Below are 19152 nucleotides of genomic sequence, written 5' to 3' on the forward strand. Positions count from 1 at the left end.
AAACACTATTTTAATGACCTGACAAGGTAAGTCATACCCAGAGTCTAAAAAATTTAAGGACAGCTTCAGTTTTTAGTGTCAAGGGATCCAGAAGACAGATGAAGTCTCGGATCAACCCAGGGTACGCAGTCACACACACGTTCACACAGCATGCATGAGGCTGCATGCATGAGGCCCCCAACCAGGGAGGGTTCCTGTCTTGAACTTTGGTTCTCCATGGAGGGCTGAAATGTAAACATATGTACATGTACTCTCACAACAGCTTACATCACACTTGGATTTCAGCTCAAATTCTGCCCCATATGAATGATCTTAAAAAAAAAAAAATGCCCCTCAAGCCAGGATTTTATTTTAAACTGGTACCAACTGGGCACCTGGCTGCCTCAGTCGGTAGAACGTGCAACTCTTGATCTCGGGGTTGTAAATTCAAGTCCCAGGTGGGGTGTAGAGTTTACTTAAAAAGTAAAATAAAAATTAAAAAGTGGGGCCAACTGGATGGAGCCTCTGGGCAACTAGTTGAAATGACCACGTATCAACGCACCTTCAAGCCAGACCTCCAAAGAAAGCCCTGCACGTGGAATGCTTGGAATGTACGCTCACAAAAGCCACAGCCCGTGGCAGCAGGACAGACAGCCTGCTGCAGGGAAGCTTCGGGGAATAAGCATTTCAAGGATATATTGATGTGACACAGACTCTGATGTTAAGAGGAATTGAGTCTAAGAAACTGTTAAGGCTCACCAAGCAGGGGCACCTGGGTGGCTCAGTCGTTTCAAGCGTCTGCCTTTGGTTCAGGTCATGATCTCAAGGTCCTGGGATGGAGCCCCAAGTCGGGCTCTCTGCTCAGCAAGGAGCCTGCTTCTCCCTCTCCCTCTGCCCTTCCCCCTGCCCCCCTTCTGCTCTCCCTTGGCTCTCTGTCAAATAAAATCTGAAAAAAAAGGAAAACTCATCAAGCAGGTTTGGAAAAGAACCAAATAGAACTTCTCGAAAGTAAAATAATCGAAATTAAAGCTACAGAGGAAAACAAGTACTACTTGCAAAGTGTGCTTCAGCAAATCTGAAGTCTCCTGTGGAAGGAAGATGGTACTAAATCTGCACTTTTGGATTTTCTCTCTTTTCGATTGTAACCTAAGAATCTGTCTGCATTATGTCTTCACAGACCCCACCATTTTAGGGCAGCTGGGTGATTGGAGCTTTCAAAAAGTTCTGCTTGATACCTGTGCCTGTGCCTCCCCGGACCTTGTTTCAGTAGAGACCAGTTATGACAAGGATTTGGCCAGTGTTTCCAGAGGGTTGTCTATGATAGCTTTAAAAATAGTAAATTTAGAAATCATGGCAATATAATAACAGATTTGTTTTGTCATTAGATAATGCCATAGAATAAAAACAGAACACAAGGCATTATCTAGTAGGGATTATCTGGTAACCTAGGATTCTAAATTTTGGTGTTTTTAATTATGGAACAAAATAGTAAGAAATTGATCAATGATCTAAAGTGGGGTGTTTTTTTTTTTTTTTGATCCATTAATGAAGAAACTGGGGGTCTTTACCAGCAATTTTCCTAATGGAATGGAAGAGAACAGAATTCAAAGGAAAATACCAGTGTATATCACATGTCGTTGTAAGGGTCTTTGCGTGTGACCCCTGTTTTGGTTTGGGGTATGTATGTGCAGATACTGTATAAAACTTATTTCTTAAAGAGTAATAGCGAAAAAAAGTTTGAAAAGCACTGGTCAGAACATACACAATGTGGGACAAATTTTATAATGACTTAATTTTTAAAAGCACAAAATGTGCCTCTCAAAGTATTAACCACATTTATCGTTGATTTTGCATTATCCCTAAAGACCAATGAAATAGAGCTACCTTGAGTAGTAATGGGAAGGAAGCAAGATGTTAATTTAGGGTAGGGTCTTTTAATGACTTTGTAGATTTGTAATTATGAAAATTCTTGCATGACGGGTGGGGTTTTTTAAGATAATAGTAATGTATCAATGCTGTTTTCTTAGCTTTTATAAACATAATAAGATGTTAACAATATGGGAAACTAGGTGAGTGGTATGTAGGACTTACCTATAATATCAGCAGATTTTTAAAAAATCTATAATTACTTTCAGATTCAAAAATACATTTACTATGGTGCACAACCGTCCCTCCAACCCTGAGAGAGTTCCAATAGCTCCCCCTGTTGGGAGTTCTAGGGACTGGGTCTTTTATATGCTAAATGCTTCTATATTTTTTCTATTTATCATTCAGAATTTTGGGGGAAAATTTTTAATACTTTTTCTAAAAATTCAAGTCTAGTTGACACACGTTACATTATTTTCAGGCATAAAACATGGTGATCCTACTCGGTATGCTGTGCGAGCTCCCCGCAGGTACAGCTACCATCTACATGACAGCTTTTGAGGAATTTGCATGAGGATCTGCAAGCGCTAACGCCTGAATCTATGGTAAATAATTTTAACAGCTTTCATTTCTTACTGATTAGAACCAAATATAAGAAACTTAGTCCTATTTTCCCACCATTTCTAGAGGAATAATCATTTGCTTCCTGGGCTTACTATGTACATCTAGTCTTTAAAATGAATTGCTGTAATAGGCTGATGGTGGTGCTAAAACAGGAAACATTCCCACCCTCGCCTTCCCCTATTTGTTGCTGCTGGCACCCAGGAATCTGTAAGTAACCCCGCGTGCCTCTCTGCGGGCTTCCAGAGCATTAATTTTCTGTGGCTCCTGCAAAGCTTTGGCCTGTTGGGACACTATTCTTGGTATTTTAGGCAACAAGCCATCTCTATGTCCAGTTTAGTCCTTTCATTAACAAAAGAGAATGCAATTTATAAAAGGAAACTCCACAGTGGGGGAGAAAAATACACATGAAAACATTTTTGCTTTACAATTAAATGGTTAGTAATTCACCTTGAAAATTCTCCTATGATGACAGTTTTTCGAATACAGAAAGGTGAGGGGAGAGGTTTTCATTGAACGCGTGCAATTGCAGGAAGACAAGTCTGTGCAGCTCTCCTTGCTGTGTGCTCCAGCACTGCATTTCTCCTGCTTCTGGTGCCAGGCGAGACTCTGTTTCTCCGAGGACAGTGGGTGTTCGGAGTCACTCAACTACCCACCTCGCTTGTGAAGGAACCTGCCAGGGCTTGGCCCCCACGTCCTGAGAAATGTTAATCCCTCTGAGGTGTCAGTGGAAGCAAACACTCAATCAATGCCTACATTCTTTTCATGATCTGTTCTGCATTCTTAAAAATCACACGTGTTTCACATTCTGCCCACTAATGTGATTTTTTTATAAAAATGAAAGTGAAAGAAAGGAAATACTGTTGAAACCTTTCTTTCCTTTTCCATTTCTATTTCTCTGAAGACCACAAGATCTAGAATTTGTCAGTTTGCCATTTCACTTGCTAAATGCTGAAGACACTGACTAAATATCCCTTACCTTCCAGGGGCTGCTCAAAGATAAAAATTTAAATCGATGGGTGTTATTTAAAATCATGATAACTGAGAAATCACGGAGTTTGGTTATAAGAATGTCCATCCATCTGCTAAGAGAAAAAGCGTAACTCCCACTACATGCTGACAAATGCCATCTGTCAAGATTTTCCCTTAGTTTCTATATTTTTCTTTTGTATGTCAGTGTTTTAAAATTCTTTATTAACTTTTTATTTTTATCAAAGTCATACATATACCTTGAGAAGTCAAATAGTTCTACAAGGCTTTTTCTTTTTTAAGATTTTATTTATTTATTTGACAGAGAGAGAGCACAAGTAGGTGGAGCAACAGGCAAAGGGAGAAGCAGGCTCCTCACTGAGCAGGGAGCCCGATGTGGGGCTCGAACCCAAGACCCTGAGATCAGAACCTGAGCTGAAGGCAGATGCTTAACCTACTGAGCCACCCAGGCACCCTGTCATATAAGACTTTTAACGTTAAAGGTAAGTCTCTCTGCCACACCCCTTCTATCCCAATTCCCACCCCACATAAGTAACTTCTTTCAAAATTTTTAGCTTAAACTGACCCACAGGACCCCTGTGTGTGGTCTGCTACTGTCTGTAACCTCAGCTCCAAGACTCTCCACCATGTTCCTGTCTTAGGGCCTCTGCTCTGGCTCTTGCCTCTGCCCAGGACTCTTTCCCTTAGATAGTTACATGGTTAACTCATTCACCTTCAGATCTGTGCTCCATCTGTTTTTTAACTTTCAGTGAAGTAGAAAGCCTGTAGAGGGTGTCCTCCCACCCCCCAGCCTTATTGAGCTATAATTGACATATAACAATGTGGAAGTTCTAACTGTACAGCATGATGATTTGAGACACTTATCTATTGCAAAATGATTCCCACAATATGATCAGTTAACACCTCCACCAACTCACATAATTATTTGGTGTGTGCATGGTGAGAACATTCAGGATCTACTCACTTAGCAACTTTCAAGTACATGATACAGGATTGCAAACCATAGTCATCATGCTGTCCATGAGATTCATCAGAACCCGCAGTTTGCACCCTTTGACCAACACTTCCGTATCCCCCTCCCCCACTCCCAGCCCCTGGCAACCACCAATCTACTTTCTGTTTCTGTGAGGTCAACTCTCTTAGATTCTAACTGCAAGTGATCATACAGTACTTCCTTTTATTTGTCTGACTTCTCTTACTTAGCATAATGCCCTGAGGGTCAATCCATGTCATCCCAAATGGAAGGATTTCCTTTTTCGTGGCTGAATAGTATTCCATTGTGTAAGGCGTTAGGAGCAGAGGAGTGGGGGTGATCTGACTCATGTTTGAATAGTTTGTTCTGGCTTCTGGGTTGAGAATAAATTGAAGCAAGAGGGAAGGCAGGGAGACCAGTTTGGAAACCATCACAGAAACGTGGGTGGCAAATGGTGGTGGTGGTGTGAACTGGGTGGGGGATATGGGTGAGAAGTGACCAGTTCCTGGATTTTTATATAAATAATATTTATATTTATATTTGTATTTATATTTATATTTAAAGAACTGTTGCCAGGATTTGCTGATAGATGGATGAAGGATGTGGGAGAGAGACGTGCATCAAACATGAGTCCTCTTAAGTTTTTGGCCTGAGCAATTGCAAAAAAAACCACTGATAGACATATTACTTCTCCCTCAATTATTCGCTAAATTTAAGGTAATCTCAGTAATAGTGTAACTGGATTTTTAAAAAGAAAGAAACAGGACAGCCCAGGTGGCTCAGTGGTTTAGCGCTGCCATCAGTCCAGGGCATGATCCTGGGGACCCGGGATCGAGTCCTGCATCAGGCTTCCTGCATGGAGCCTGCTTCTCCCTCTGCCTGTGTCTCTGCTCTCTCTCTCTCTCTCTCTCTCTCTCTCTCTCTCCCTCTCTTTGTGTGTCTCTATGAATAAATAAATAAAATCTTTTTAAAAAAATAAAAGAAAGAAGTTTATTCTGAAGTCCTTATAGAAAACTAAATTTACTGGAATAGCTAAAAGAAATACTGAAAAAAAAAAGAAGGGTAATGAAGTGAGATTAGTTCTACTGGTTAGTAAAACATCTTTCAAGCCACAGGAATTAAGGTGGTAAGGAGCTGGCACCTGCTCCTGTCAGTGACATAAAACAGACTCCAGAAATAGACCTATACATAAAGAACTGAATAGATGATAGGTCTGTAGAAAATGTAATTTCTTCAATAGATGGCACTAGGACCACTAGACAACCAACAATAGGGAAGAAAAGGAAAAGCGTTCCTATCTCACATTTCACATTAGTAACTTCCAGATATATCAGGAAAGAAGAGAACGCTGGAGATTCTTGAATGCATCATTTCAGGATGAGATGACCTTCCTTACATAGGGCACAAAACTCCAAAGCCATAAGCAAATGCTAAGTTTGAAGACAGAAAAAAAAAATCTGCGAGGAAAAATTCACATAAGGAAGATAACTAACTTTATCTCTCTTTTGAAAGAAAGTTTGATTTTTGAAAGAGAAATTACTTACAATATGCATACATATGTATCAAAAGCTGTTAGAAGTTATCAGGAAGAAAAATAATAGAAAAATGAGCAAAGAATGTGACAGTTCGAGAAAAGAAAATGTCAGTGACTGTGAAAACGATGTGAACTCTAGAATAAGTGACATTAAAACTGCAGTGAGAGTCGATTTTTCTTCTATGAGGTTGGCAAAGACCAAAAGGTTGGTAACACCATTTTTGAAGGTGTGAGGAAACAGATTCTCTCTTCCAACGGTTTTTGAGTGAATTGATACAACCTTTACGAAAGACAAGTCGGCAATACCTGTCAAAATCACAAAAGCCTTTGGTCCAGAAATTCCACTTCTAGAAACCGTCCCCACTTCTTGCCTTGTCCGTGTGTCAAGTGACCCATGTGGGTGGAGAGTGTCCTGTATTATTAGTTGCCCCCAGTCGATATCAGTATCCTTAGGGGTACCCTAAGTGAAAGGCAGCGGGCTGGATCTGGGCTCGGCCAGAGGCTGTGTGCTAGAGTGAAAAGAGCATCTGTGTCAGAATAGGGCGGGTGCATTAGAATGTACACCCTCTGCGTTGGGTGAATTGAAGGAAATTCAAAATTGAAGGACCGCCCTCCCCACAGAGCAGAAGACTCCTGCTATGCAGGGCGCTGAGGCCTGGCCTGGGTTCCTCGGCTACAGTGCAACCCAGCGTGTGTAGCTGCCACAGAGCCCATCCCATGGGACGTGGACTCAGGGAAAGCTAAACTGCTGTCATTTGCTGTGCTGTAAGTAACAAACAGCCTCACCCCAACCCATTCAGTCTTGGTTACTTCCAAGTATGGCAGGTTGATTAACTCCCTTGCACAGTCATCTCCTCCAGGATTGTGACTTCTTGCCATTGTACCTGGAGGGGCGCTTGGGAGGCTCAGTCAGGTAAGTGTCCAGATGTTGATTTGGGCTCAGGTCATGATCTCAGGGTCATGAGATCGAGCCCCGCGTTGGGCTCCATGCTCAGTACAGAGCCTGCTTGAGATTCTCCTTCTCCCTCTGCCCCTCCCCCACTACACTCGCTCTCAAAATAAATACATAAAATTTAAAAAATAAAGAACAATATTACCTCGAATCACCAGGTTGTTAGGAAAATGAGAGAATACATTTGTGAAGAGCCTAACGCCATAATGGGACGGAGCAGGAGGTACATGGTGGTGACTATTTTTTTTAATGTCTTTGTCACCTTTGGTCTTCAAACCAGATGTCCCTGAGTATCAACAGCAAATGCTTTTTAGTTTATAATCCTGGCTATCTATCATGCCACTATAAATAACTAAAGTAGGGGAAAATACATTTTCTAAACCTATGTTTTTCAAACTGGTTTGTAACCTATTTGTGGATATAAATTCAATTTAGGGAGCTTTTAGCAGCATTTTTTTAAAAAAAGAAATGGACAGAGTAGGATAAAAGAGATCAGGATACAATATAAATTCCTGAGTAGATACCATTCCGTGAAACATTGTCAGCTTGTTTGTGAGAACCAGTATGTTTACCTACTTAGCTGCGGTATAAAGGGTACTGTGTGTTCTGTTTTTTAGAAAATTCTAAATTTTCTAAACTCTCCTTTTCTAAATTCTAAATTGTTGCTTGGCTTGATCACTTGTGAGGGTTTCAGTGGAGTCAGATCAACCCTTAGATGGGACCGAAGATGGCAGGAAGTCAGGAGGAGTGAATTCTAAAAGTCAGCCAACAGGAGAGCGTCCATCCCCGACACCAACCCAGAGCCCTCCGGAATTCACTCGGAGAGATTGCAAGGAACAGATTCTACAAATGTTATTGTCAGCAAATGGATTCTTGCTTTAAAATTTTAGTTTTCTTCTAATTTAGAGCAGAGTCGTGCATTTTCTTTAAACCTCCGATTTTTTTTTTTTAATAAGCTGCAGAACAAACTAGTTTATCTCCCACCTGAGCTGTACCTGTGAGTCATTCTAACACATCCTGCTTTTTGGCAGGACTTCTACTTTATTACTGTGTTGAGTCAGTGATTTAAAACAAAAAATGCTCCATTTCGACACCCACATTGTGATTCTTTTTTTTTTTTTTTTTTTTTTTTTTGAGATTTTACTTATTTCTTTGAGAGACAGACCACAGGAGCAGGGGAAAGGCTAGAGGGAGAAGCAGACCCCCTGGCTGAGTGAGGAGCCAGGATGTGGGGCTGATTCCAGGACCCTGGGTAGATGCTTCACCAACTGAGCCCCCCAGGCGCCCCCACATTGTGATTCTTGAAACAAAAGGAGAATATCTTTCTGAAGCAGTGGATAGTCAACTTAAAAGTTCTTTCTCCATCTTTCCACATTTCATCCTCACATAATTTCCTTTTTCCATATTCAGTGATTTTATTTATTACTGAAAGAAATGCTGAGTGACAGTGTCAGGAAAGACCTGTCGGGCATCTCCACATAGGCGCTGGGGCCCTGGTCTGGCTGCAAGGTAAGCGGTTGAACCTGTGTTAGCTTCTGGCCGCCCCCAGACTCCCGCCCCTCTTCCTGAGGCCGCTGGGACGTGCCAGCTTCCCCAGCAATCTCTTTATTGCTCTCCCTGGTGAGTACTCTCCTCTTTTTTTTTTTCTTTTTAATAAACTATTAGAGCTTTAAATTTATTGAGATATAATTGACATATACCATTGCATAGGTTTTTAATTTATATATTGGAATGAGTACCACTATAGTGTTACCTAATGCCTCCATCATGGTGTACAATTATCATTTCTCGGGGCACCTGGTGGCTCAGTGGTTGAGCCTCTGCCTTCGGCTCAGAGTGTGATCCTGGGGTCCTGGGATCGAGTCCCACATGGAACTCCCCCCAGGGAGCCTGCTTCTCCCTCTGCCTGTGTCTCTCATGAATAAATAAATAAAATCTTTAAAAAATAAGTAAATAACATATACTTGTATAAAAATATATTTCTCTTTTTATGATTTTATTTATTTGACAGAGAGAGAGGAGCATGAGTAGGGGAAGGAGCAGAGGGAGAGGGAGAAGCAGTCTCCCCTCTGTGCAGGGAGCCTGACACAGGGCTCCCTCCATCTGGCTTATGTCCCCAAGCATATTGTTCTCAAAAATCCATCCATGTTGTCACAAATGGCAGGATCTCCCTCTTTCCCGTGGCTGAATAATACTCATATACATATGTGTGTGTGCATATATATACATCTCTATCCACTCACCCGTTGACATTTATATTGTTTCCACCTCCTAGCTATTGTGAATAAGGCTGCAATAGACATGGGAGGGCAGGTATCCTATTTTAATTTTCTTTGGATATTTACCCAGGAGGGGGATTGCTGGATCTTATGGCCATTGTAATTTTTAATTTTTGAGGAAACTTTATACCGTTTCCCACAGGGGCTCCATTCCCTTTCCCTCACCCTTGATAACTCTTACCTCTTGTCTCCTTGATAATAGCCATGCTCACAGGGGTGAAGTGATAGCTCACTGTGGCTTTAACTTGCATTTCCCTGACAATGGGTGCTGCTGAGCACCCTTTCCTGTACCTGTTGGGCATCTGGATGACTTTTTTTTAATTACATTTTTTAAAAAATATTTTATGTATTAGAGAGAGAGAACGCGCATACAAATAGGCACAGCATTGGGCAGAGGGAGAAGCAGGCTCCCCACTGAGCAGAGAGCCCAGCGTGGGGCACGTGGGGCTCGATCCCAGGACCCTGAGATCATCACCTGTGCTGAAGGCAGATGCTTAACCACTGAGCCACCCAGGATGCCTTCTTCTTTGGGGTACCACAGTTTTTTGATCTTCACTAATTAACTCGACAGAATTTGGGAGCTGCAAGGATTTCTAATCTCTATCAGGAAGAGGCAATCTGTTGGCGCTTGTGTAAAACATTCTGGTGAACACTCCTTGGCTGAAAAGCTGTGGCCCTGCCGTAGACAGCCCAAGGAAGACCCCAAGAGTGAGAATGGCATTGCCCACCTCTGCGCTGGGGTTCCCCATTCCCTTTCTCGGCTCTTCTGTTCTACAGACACCGAGTCCACGTGCTATCGTGACACCCCAGAGTTGCCACTTCCGGGCCCCCTCCTATCCCCTGTGGCGCCCTCGATCACAACTCCTTCCCCCATGAAAACTCACGTTGATGCCTCTGATCAAATGCCTCTCTTCGATCTGGAGGAAAACTCTTGCTTCCAACAGCTCCTCGTGCACCGCGCAGCCAGCAGGCCGGTTGCAGTCTCGCTCACATTGCTGCCCTGGCCAGTCCCAGGCAGCCGGTGCTCTCTTCCAGGCCTCTGCGGTGAGCCCTCTCCCTCTCTCTCACCATCAGTGGCTCTCTGCTGCTCGTTCCCTTCAGCCACCCAATAGGCTCTCGTGCCTGCTGTCAGACAGGAGGGAGGAAAGCTCAGCCTTTACCACCCCCCCCCCCCTGCACTCACTGCCCCTTCTCCCCCCTTACCTGCGCATCCCGGCTTCTAGGTCCATGACCGGGCTTTGTGGAGGGCTCTGGGGGGGGCCGCCCCAGTCCATCTCCTCCTGGGGGGGAGGAACCATTATCGTTCTCATGCCTGGTGGATCAGTTTGTCCCAGGTTGTTGCCTCTCCCTTGCCCAGACCAATGCATCTTTGGACATCGCACAGTGGTGGCATTTGGGTGCCTCTGAGCACCGATGGTGGCGCTTCACTGGGCGCTCGCTGCACGGTGCTGACAAGCAGGTGGCTTCTTTGATTCCAAAGAGACGCATGAGCACACACCAGAGGACCTTCACAGACGCATGAGGCAGCTGTGCTCTAGGGGGAGCGACAGAGTACGGTGCAGGAGCCCTGCCCTCCCTGGCTTCTAGAAGTCCACCGAAGGCCAAGGGGTGTCAGAGGTCCGACAAGGTCAAAGTCAGATCTTCCTTCTCTGCAGTAAGTTCATTTTTGGGGTTTTATATTCCTCAAGAGATCCCCTGACTTGGCAGTCAGCCGCCAGGACAGATGGCCTTTCTTTCAGCAAGCGCTTCTGACTGATAGCTTATAAAAGATGCACATCACAAATAGCATCAGCCTCTATAGAAAAGGAGGAGAAAGACAAAGCCAGAAAAGTCTTACGGAGTACTGGGGCCACTCCTTCCTCCTGCCCCTGTGCTCAGTTTGCCCTGGCTTGACCATCCCCTCCATCTGCAATATCCATCCAGCTCCTGTGTGTTCCTTCACCTTCCCCGAAATCCCACCCAAGAACAATGCCTTCCCAGGAGCCTCACCCTCCCACAAGTCTACACACAGCATAAGCCCATTATCTTTCCCTCAAACCACTGCAACCCTAAAGATATGAAAACCATAAGATTGCCAACAAATAGAAGCACAGATAAGCAGCATCACGAGCTGGGCCTACCAAGAAATGGTGGTGGGCAGCGAGCTTTGGCAGGACTCCGAGCTGCTCTTGCCTTTCCGCTTAAGGCCAACGGGCTGTTCTGTGGGAATTTCCTGCTCTGTGTCACGGTGTGACCAAAGGAGAGTCAAACCGTAAAAGGGACCGAATGCTTAAATGCCTACGGGCACTAGGCAGTCACGAAAGTGAGTACAGCAGGCTGAGTTTAGGAAAAACAGCACAGAGCATGAAGGAAGGGCCAGCCTCTCCTCAGCCCCCGAGTCCAGGATATTGGGGTGATGGGGAGTGCAGAGGTCTGCAGGGCGCAAAGTCAGCAGCACCGTGTGACTCCCTCCTGTTGCCATGGGAGAAGGAAAGTGGAATATTAGTTTTATTTATTTTTTCTTAAAATTTTATTTATTTATTCATGAGAGATACAGAGAGAGAGGCAGAGACACAGGCAGAGGGAGAAGCAGGCTCCATGCAGGGAGCCTGACGTGGGACTCGATCCCTGAACTCCAGGATCACGCCCTGGGCTGAAGGCAGGCGCCAAACCTCTGAGCCATCCAGGGATCCCCTGAATATTAGCTTTAAAGAAAGACCAGGAGTCTGTATTTTTATGTAGGCTCCCCTGAATTTTAAACATTGGTAATTTAAAAATATTTGTAAAATGGGCCAAATAAACCTAGTCACGGGACCAGTCCCTGGGTCACACGTTTGTGATCCCAGCAGAGTGAGGCCATCATGTGTGTTTGTGCCTTGCACAGGAGCCTCAAGTGTAGACTAACATCCCCGTGACACACTGATTGCCAAGTTGCATGCCCAGGCTGGAGTCTGCCTCAGTGGGAAGAAGGAAAACCCTTTCTGGCTTACTCTGCCTAAAGGAAGGGTGGCCTTCTAATTTGCACCAAGTGCCTGTATGTGTCAGCAGGGAACCTGTGCAAAGGTCAACATCATTGTCATGGTAAAGCTGCTGCAGGGCGCGCCTGCACAGGACTTAGTGTAGTGAGAAAACCAGAAGATTCACACACAGGTGGCCCTGTAGGTGACTGTACACAGTCTCTGCTCACGGTGCTAATTTCTCTGCTTCTGAACAAAGCTTGGTTTACATGTGTTGAATGTTGCATGGAAGTGCTTTTACACTTACAGTGTAAATCTTCTGAAGGGAAAAAAAAAAAAAAAACAACCAACCCAGGGTTTTATGAGATAGGTCGACAGTGGGGGACACTTGCATTTAGTGACAGGCAGTTGGGGGAATTGCATTCTGGGAATAGGAAACCAGGGGCCTTTAGGCAGCCCTTGGATCACCCACCCATCCTGGCCCTGGAAGGCAGCTTCCTGGGCAGGCTAGCCTGGGGCTAGTAAATACATCTGCTGATTCAGTTATCATTGGTCGATACTAATGGTTGGCCCACAGTTCTCCGCTTAGCCTCTCGCCTTTACAGATAGATCCGTTCAAGTCAGCAGTCTTTTTCTGCTCTAAACAACACTAAGGGGTAAAGATTTCAGACCAGCCGTTCTACTACAGTGACATCTGTTGCCATATTTGTGACTCTCTAGCAAGTTTTTCTAGCCTGACCCAGTTCTTCTCCAACATCATCCATGAAAGCATCATCAATGAATGTAATTGGTTTGAACCATTTATACAAAAATTTCAGGGGAAATACGCTTCATCTTGCTAAAATTAAAATTCTCTCTTTCTTATATAGTTCTACATGCGGACCAATTTCTCTTTCAGATATTATCATTTTTCTCAAATGTCCTTTATAGCAAAAAACAAACCAAAACCAAAACAAAGCAACCTTTTTCTTCTCTTCCAGGATCCAGTCTAGAATTATACTTGCACTTTGTTATCATGTCTCTTTGCTCTTTAATCTGGAACACATCCATAGTCTTTTTGTTTTGTTTTGTTTTGTCTGTCTTGCGAGACCTTGACTTTTTTTTTTTTTACAGTGTGGGCTAGATATTGGTACAATGTCACTCATTTTGGGATTGTCCAGTGTTTCCTCACGATTAGCTTCAGGTCACCCATTTTTGGCAGCAATATCTCAGAAGTAATACTGTGTCCCCAAATGTGTCCCATCAAGAGGCACGTGATAGCTCCTCTTCCCATGCCTGGTGACGTCAACTTTGAACGCTGGGCAAAGGTAGTGTCTTCCAGGTATCTCCACCGTGAAGTTATGACTTTTTACCTTTATAATTAACAAATATTTTATAAGGAGATACTTTGATATTGTGTAAGGGTTTTGTTCCACATCCAGCTTTTACCCATAGATTCTATTGCTGATTCTTGCTTGAAAGAACTCTGACTGTGGAGAGAGGGCCCGCTGGTGATGTTCTAATTCTCTCCCGCCTCTGCATTTATGTGTTGGCATTCTACAGTCCAGTATTCTCCGCCACACATTAACTTACATCAGCATGGACTCATTTCCATGCTGGATTTATTCTGCAATCCATTTTATCATTATTTATTGTGCTGCTCAATTACTCTCAGATTTGGCCAGGAAACATCCCCCCAAACTGGCACCTATGTTCTTTTGACAGGTCCCCATTATACTTCAGCAATTCTTTATTTTCTGGCACAGCAATATTCACGAGGTTATTCCTTAATGAGTTCTTGGACAAAATCCGAAATTTTGGCTCATTGAAAGCAGTTCTGTAGAGAGCCAGGCTGCTGTGATCCCAAAACTCTCTTGATGGTCTTGCCTGATTCAAGGTGAACACTCAAGAAACCATAGGAATGGGCACTCCTCCACCAATCTCCTATAAATACTGCTTCTTCTAAACTGGCTTTTGATAAGACTTGGGACAATCTGAGACTTTGTTTCCTAGCAAAAGTCAGCAGAACTGTCCAATAGGACTTTCTGCAATGATAGAAATGTCCATATGGACCTTATCCAATTACGTAGCCGCTAGCCGTTTGTGGTTACTGAGCACTTGTGGCTAGTGTGACCCAGAAACTAAATTCTTCATTTACATCAGTTCATTTTCATTTTAATTTATACAACCACATGGTTGGCTGCCATATTGGCCACAGGTCTAGAGGGAAAGTTTGATGGCATCTTCTGTGGCATCGATAGAGGATGGATTTAGATATACTAGAGGAGAAATGACAAAACACAGCCCTAAATGATTAAACAATTAAAGAATTTTGTGGAGATATTAAACTCAGACCTTGAGAACAGTTATATTTATGCATTATTTAAATAGTCAATTGTAAAATCACGATGCTCCCCTGAGCAACTCCTAATTTGTGACAGATGATGAAAGCATCAGCTTATGGGATCATTGTCCCTGTGTTCTTTCACATAGGGACCATGCATACATGTCCTCAAAAAGTTATTTCAAATCAGTAATATCTGGAGGGTAGTGATAGAAGGAGGGAGGCAAAAGAAAAAAAGTCTTATTTTGTGTTCCCTCAACAATTAAATTTTCCTTGACTATGCTTTATTTATGCATTGTTTATATGGTTTGTGGAAAGACAAACAGGGTTGTCTGACCCTGAAGACTTAGGTTGCCTGGCAACAATCTGCCGATCCCAGAGCCTCCCCTCACCCAGCAGGGGGGGCTGTGCCCAAATGCAACTTCCTGCAAGGCCAACAGGTGCTGGCAGCAGGCGCTCCAGGCAACTAATGCCCCGAACAGCTGCCACCTAACCTCAGACTCCTGATGCCCAGGCAGACACTGTGTCCCAGTTGGCAAGGCCACTGTCATGCTGACTCTTTAAAAAGGGAAAGCCACTGAGTGGGGGTGGGGGACCTGAGTCCGTTTGGAATCCAGATCCACATTAATCCCAGCTGCCCCAACCCGAGCCACCATCCACACGCTGCCGATATCAGACACCATGGGTCTGGTCAACCCCTGCTCTTCCGTTCTGGCCTGTCCTGACCCTCACCATTGTTTGCTCAAGCCCTGTGAAGGCCACAGTTTTAATTAAAAAACAACACAAAACAAAACAAAACAATATATTCTCCCAAATAGCTGGCATCAAGGAAAATCATCAATGACAACTCAACCTAGTATCATAAAGAAAAGACTGCATGCTGAGATTAAATGGTGAGATTTCATTGTGAATTTCCTGATTTTGATGGTACTTGTTTTGCTTAGGAAGGAGAATGTCCTTGTTTGTAGGAATTACACACCAAATAATTCAGGGATGATGGAGTGTTCTATCAGCAACTCACTCTCAGATGGCTCAGGACAGTTTCTCCTACTATTCTTGAAACGTTTCCACATGTTTGAAATTATTTCAAAACCAACAACAAAAGAAGTATGTCAAATAAGAGGACACTGGACTCCCTTCCCCGGAGAGAACACACTCCCTGGTCCCACACTTATGGGAGACGTGTTTGTGCGCGCACGCGCGCACACACACACACACACACTCACACACACAACCCTGCCCCCATGTGTGTTTCCCTCTTTTCCTTCCCAACAGAACCCTGGTTGTTTAGAGTGGAGACCAGAGACTTGGTTCTGGGCAATGAGATAGAAGCTGAGAGATGGAGGGAAAGCTTTTGCTTTCTTGATCCAGCTGACACTTCAAACTGTTACCCTTACCTTCCTCCTGCCAGACAGGTGGAAATAAGGTCAGTAGAGTAGCCCTCATCTTGTGATGATGAGGCAACATGAGTGAGGATGAAAGCCAACATTCCAAAGGTGACAGAGTAGAACTATGGGTCCGTCCCTGATGGCCACATTGAATGGCTACACCAGCTGTGCACCGCCCACCACTGTGCTCTTGTTGTATGAGAACCATAAGCCCCCTTATCTTTCAGCCTCTGTAGCCAAGTTTCTAGCCAAGTTATTTGCAGCTAAAGCATTCCTATGCATTTATATATGTAGTACATAGGTGGGTTTTAAATGTATAAATGGATCCTACTGTGTATATTGTTCAGCACATTGCTGTTTCTTCTTATTATTTTTTAAAAAGATTTTATTTATTCATGAGAGACACACAGAGAGAGGCAGAGACACAGCAGAGGGAGAAGCTGGCCCCTGCAAGGAGCCTGATGCGGGACTCAATCCCAGGGCCCCGGGATCACGCCCTGAACTGAAGGCAGCTGCTCAACCACTGAGCCATTCAGACATCCCTGCTTCTTCATTTTTTTAATATTTATTTATTTATTTATTTATTTATTTATTTATTTATTTATTATTTATGATAGACAGAGAGAGAGAGGCAGAGACACAGGAGGAGGGAGAAGCAGGCTCCATGCCAGGAGCCCGATGTGGGACTCGATCCTGGGACTCCAGGATCGCGCCCTGGGCCAAAGGCAGGCGCCAAACCACTGAGCCACCCAGGGATCCCCGCTTCTTCATTTTTTATTTAACAATATATTTTAAGGATCTTTCCATGTCAGTTCAGGTGAACAGTGTTTCAGAGTATGAATCAACCACAACTGCTCCCCTCCTCTGTTGACTGTTTCTAATTATTAGCCCTTGCGAGTGATATTGCCTGATATAATCTCATAGTCTATCTTCCCGCATGTGTCAATATTTCTGGAAGAGAGTCCTTGAAGAGGTACTGCTGTACTATGTGTGTGGCACACTTTGTTAGATGCTGACAAATTGGTATCCCGAGACTGTATCTTCAAAGTCCTTTCAACAGAGTTCAGAGCCCGTTCACCCACACACTTACATAAGCAGAATAGTGTCAGCTTTTAAATGAGTAAATTTAAACGAGTCTGCATTTACCAGGCTCCCTGTGAATTGGAGCACCTTTTCATGTACTTAAAGGCTATTTGTATTTCTTTTGACTATTAGTATCCTTTGCATGTATTTTTATGTGATTTTTATCCTCTTCCATTGATACGCAGGAGGGTTTTTTTAAAAAGATCTTATTTATTTATTTTAAAGAGAGAGAGCATGAGCAGGGAGAAGGACAGGGGGAGAGGAGGAAGCAGACTCCCCACTGAGCAGGGCCCCATGTGGGACTCAATCCCAGGACCCCAGGATCATGACCTGAATCAACAGTAGATGCTCAACCAACTGAGCCACCCAGGCGCCCCTATGCAGGAGGTTTTTATGTGTTAAGTGGTAAAGAGGCAGGACAATTTACAGTCTTTCTATCCTGCAAACAATCTTTACACTAATGTCTGCATTTACTACCGTGGATTCTGAGCTCGGAGTTTCTGTGGGGCTCCTTTTGGAGAATGGCTTCCTTGCCAACAGTCCCCTCACCCACCAAGTTGAGTGGTGTATCTCTCTGCCTTCTTCCTAAATCCGATGCCATTTACTTTCAATATTCCAGAGTCCCTCCACGCCCCCCTAAAAATGATGGTCCATGGATAACACCCTTTCTTCTTTTCCAGCTCAGTTCTAGATTTATTCTTTGAAGAAACATACTGTGTTTCATTTCAATCGAATTTTAGGAGAGACAGGGAGGGGAGATAAAGACAAGTAGTAACTGTGTCCTCTGCAGAGGAAGCTCGCTCTGCATTTCTCTCTGGGGTCATGGTCAAGGGTAAGCTTTCCAGTAGAAAAGGAAGAGAATAGAACATCCTCCTCCCACCACCAAAGGAAAGTGATTCACATACTGAGAAAAGCTAATGGAAATTTGTGGATTTTTCAGAAAAGAGGGAAGATGAAAGTCATTTATTCCTAAAGGTTAGAGCTCCTATATGTTTAAGTGGCTAATAATAGACTAATAAGTTATTAAAGAAATGTCTTCCCCAGTCATTTTTAATAAAATGTGAATATCCTTGGGCTGCCGATAGAGGATTCAATGCTTAAATTTACAAGTGATGCTGAATTTCACATCAGGATTAAAATATAAAAAATTAAAACTAAGGCACATGAGCACAAGTCTCTACAGGTGCTCGGGAAATGACTTGAGGAGAATCTACACTATGGAGTCTTCGTATCCATGTCCTGGGAATTGATTTGAATATATAAATGTATTTTTTTTTTCAAAAAGGAGTTTTTTCTGATACCTCTGAAAGTAAGTAGGAACAATGGCTTCCCCTGGAAATGTATTCCAAAGCCCTGGAAAGAGGAGACAGGAACCCTGATGGGGCTATGATGCCAAAGTCCCTAAAAGACTAGGGTAATTCAGCATTGCTGGGACGAGGCATGCGAGTCCAGGGGCAGAGCATGTCAGAGCAAGGGACAGAAGGACATGAGAGAATGACCTGTATGTCCCGCAGGACCAGTCCAGAAGCGCTGCAGGCCCCTTGCATCTGAGGGGGCAAGAGGGCAGGAGAAACAGAAGCAGCCATGAGGCACAGGGTGGGGTAGCTATCGGAAGAGGGTGTGCAAACACCTGCAGTAGGAGCCTGAGCCCACAACCCCCACTGCATTAGTCAGCTTTCCAGGGACACAGAACCAATGGCATGTGCATGGAGATATATACAAAGAGATTTACTGCAAGGATTCAATTCACCCTATTGTGGAAGCTGGCAGGTCCAAACCTGCAGGTAGGCCAGCAGTCTGGAAACCCGGAGCAGAGCTGATGTTACAGCTTCAGTCCAGTGGTAGACTGTCAGCAGAATTCCTTCTTCTTCCGGAGACCTCAGTCTGTTTATTCTTAAAGCCTTTAACTGATTGGACGAGGCCCGTCACGTTATGGAGAGTTAATGTGCTTTACTCAAAATCTAGTAAGTTAAAAGTTTTTTGCTTTGTTTTATTTATTTATTTTTTTGTTTTGCTTTTAAGTAGGCTCCACACCTAGCCTGGAACCCAATGCATGCTCCCAAGACCCTGGAATCAAGACCTGAGCTGAGATGAGATCAAGAGTCAGACACTTAACCAACTGAGCCACTCAGATGTCCGTACTGAGTTGAATGCTAATGTCATCCAAAAAATACCTTCACAGTGACATCTAGACTAGTATTTGACTGACTATCTGGATACCGTGGCCT

The sequence above is a fragment of the Nyctereutes procyonoides genome, unplaced genomic scaffold (assembly GCF_905146905.1).
Source record: "Nyctereutes procyonoides isolate TBG_1078 unplaced genomic scaffold, NYPRO_anot_genome, whole genome shotgun sequence".
Taxonomy (NCBI): Eukaryota; Metazoa; Chordata; class Mammalia; order Carnivora; family Canidae; genus Nyctereutes; species Nyctereutes procyonoides.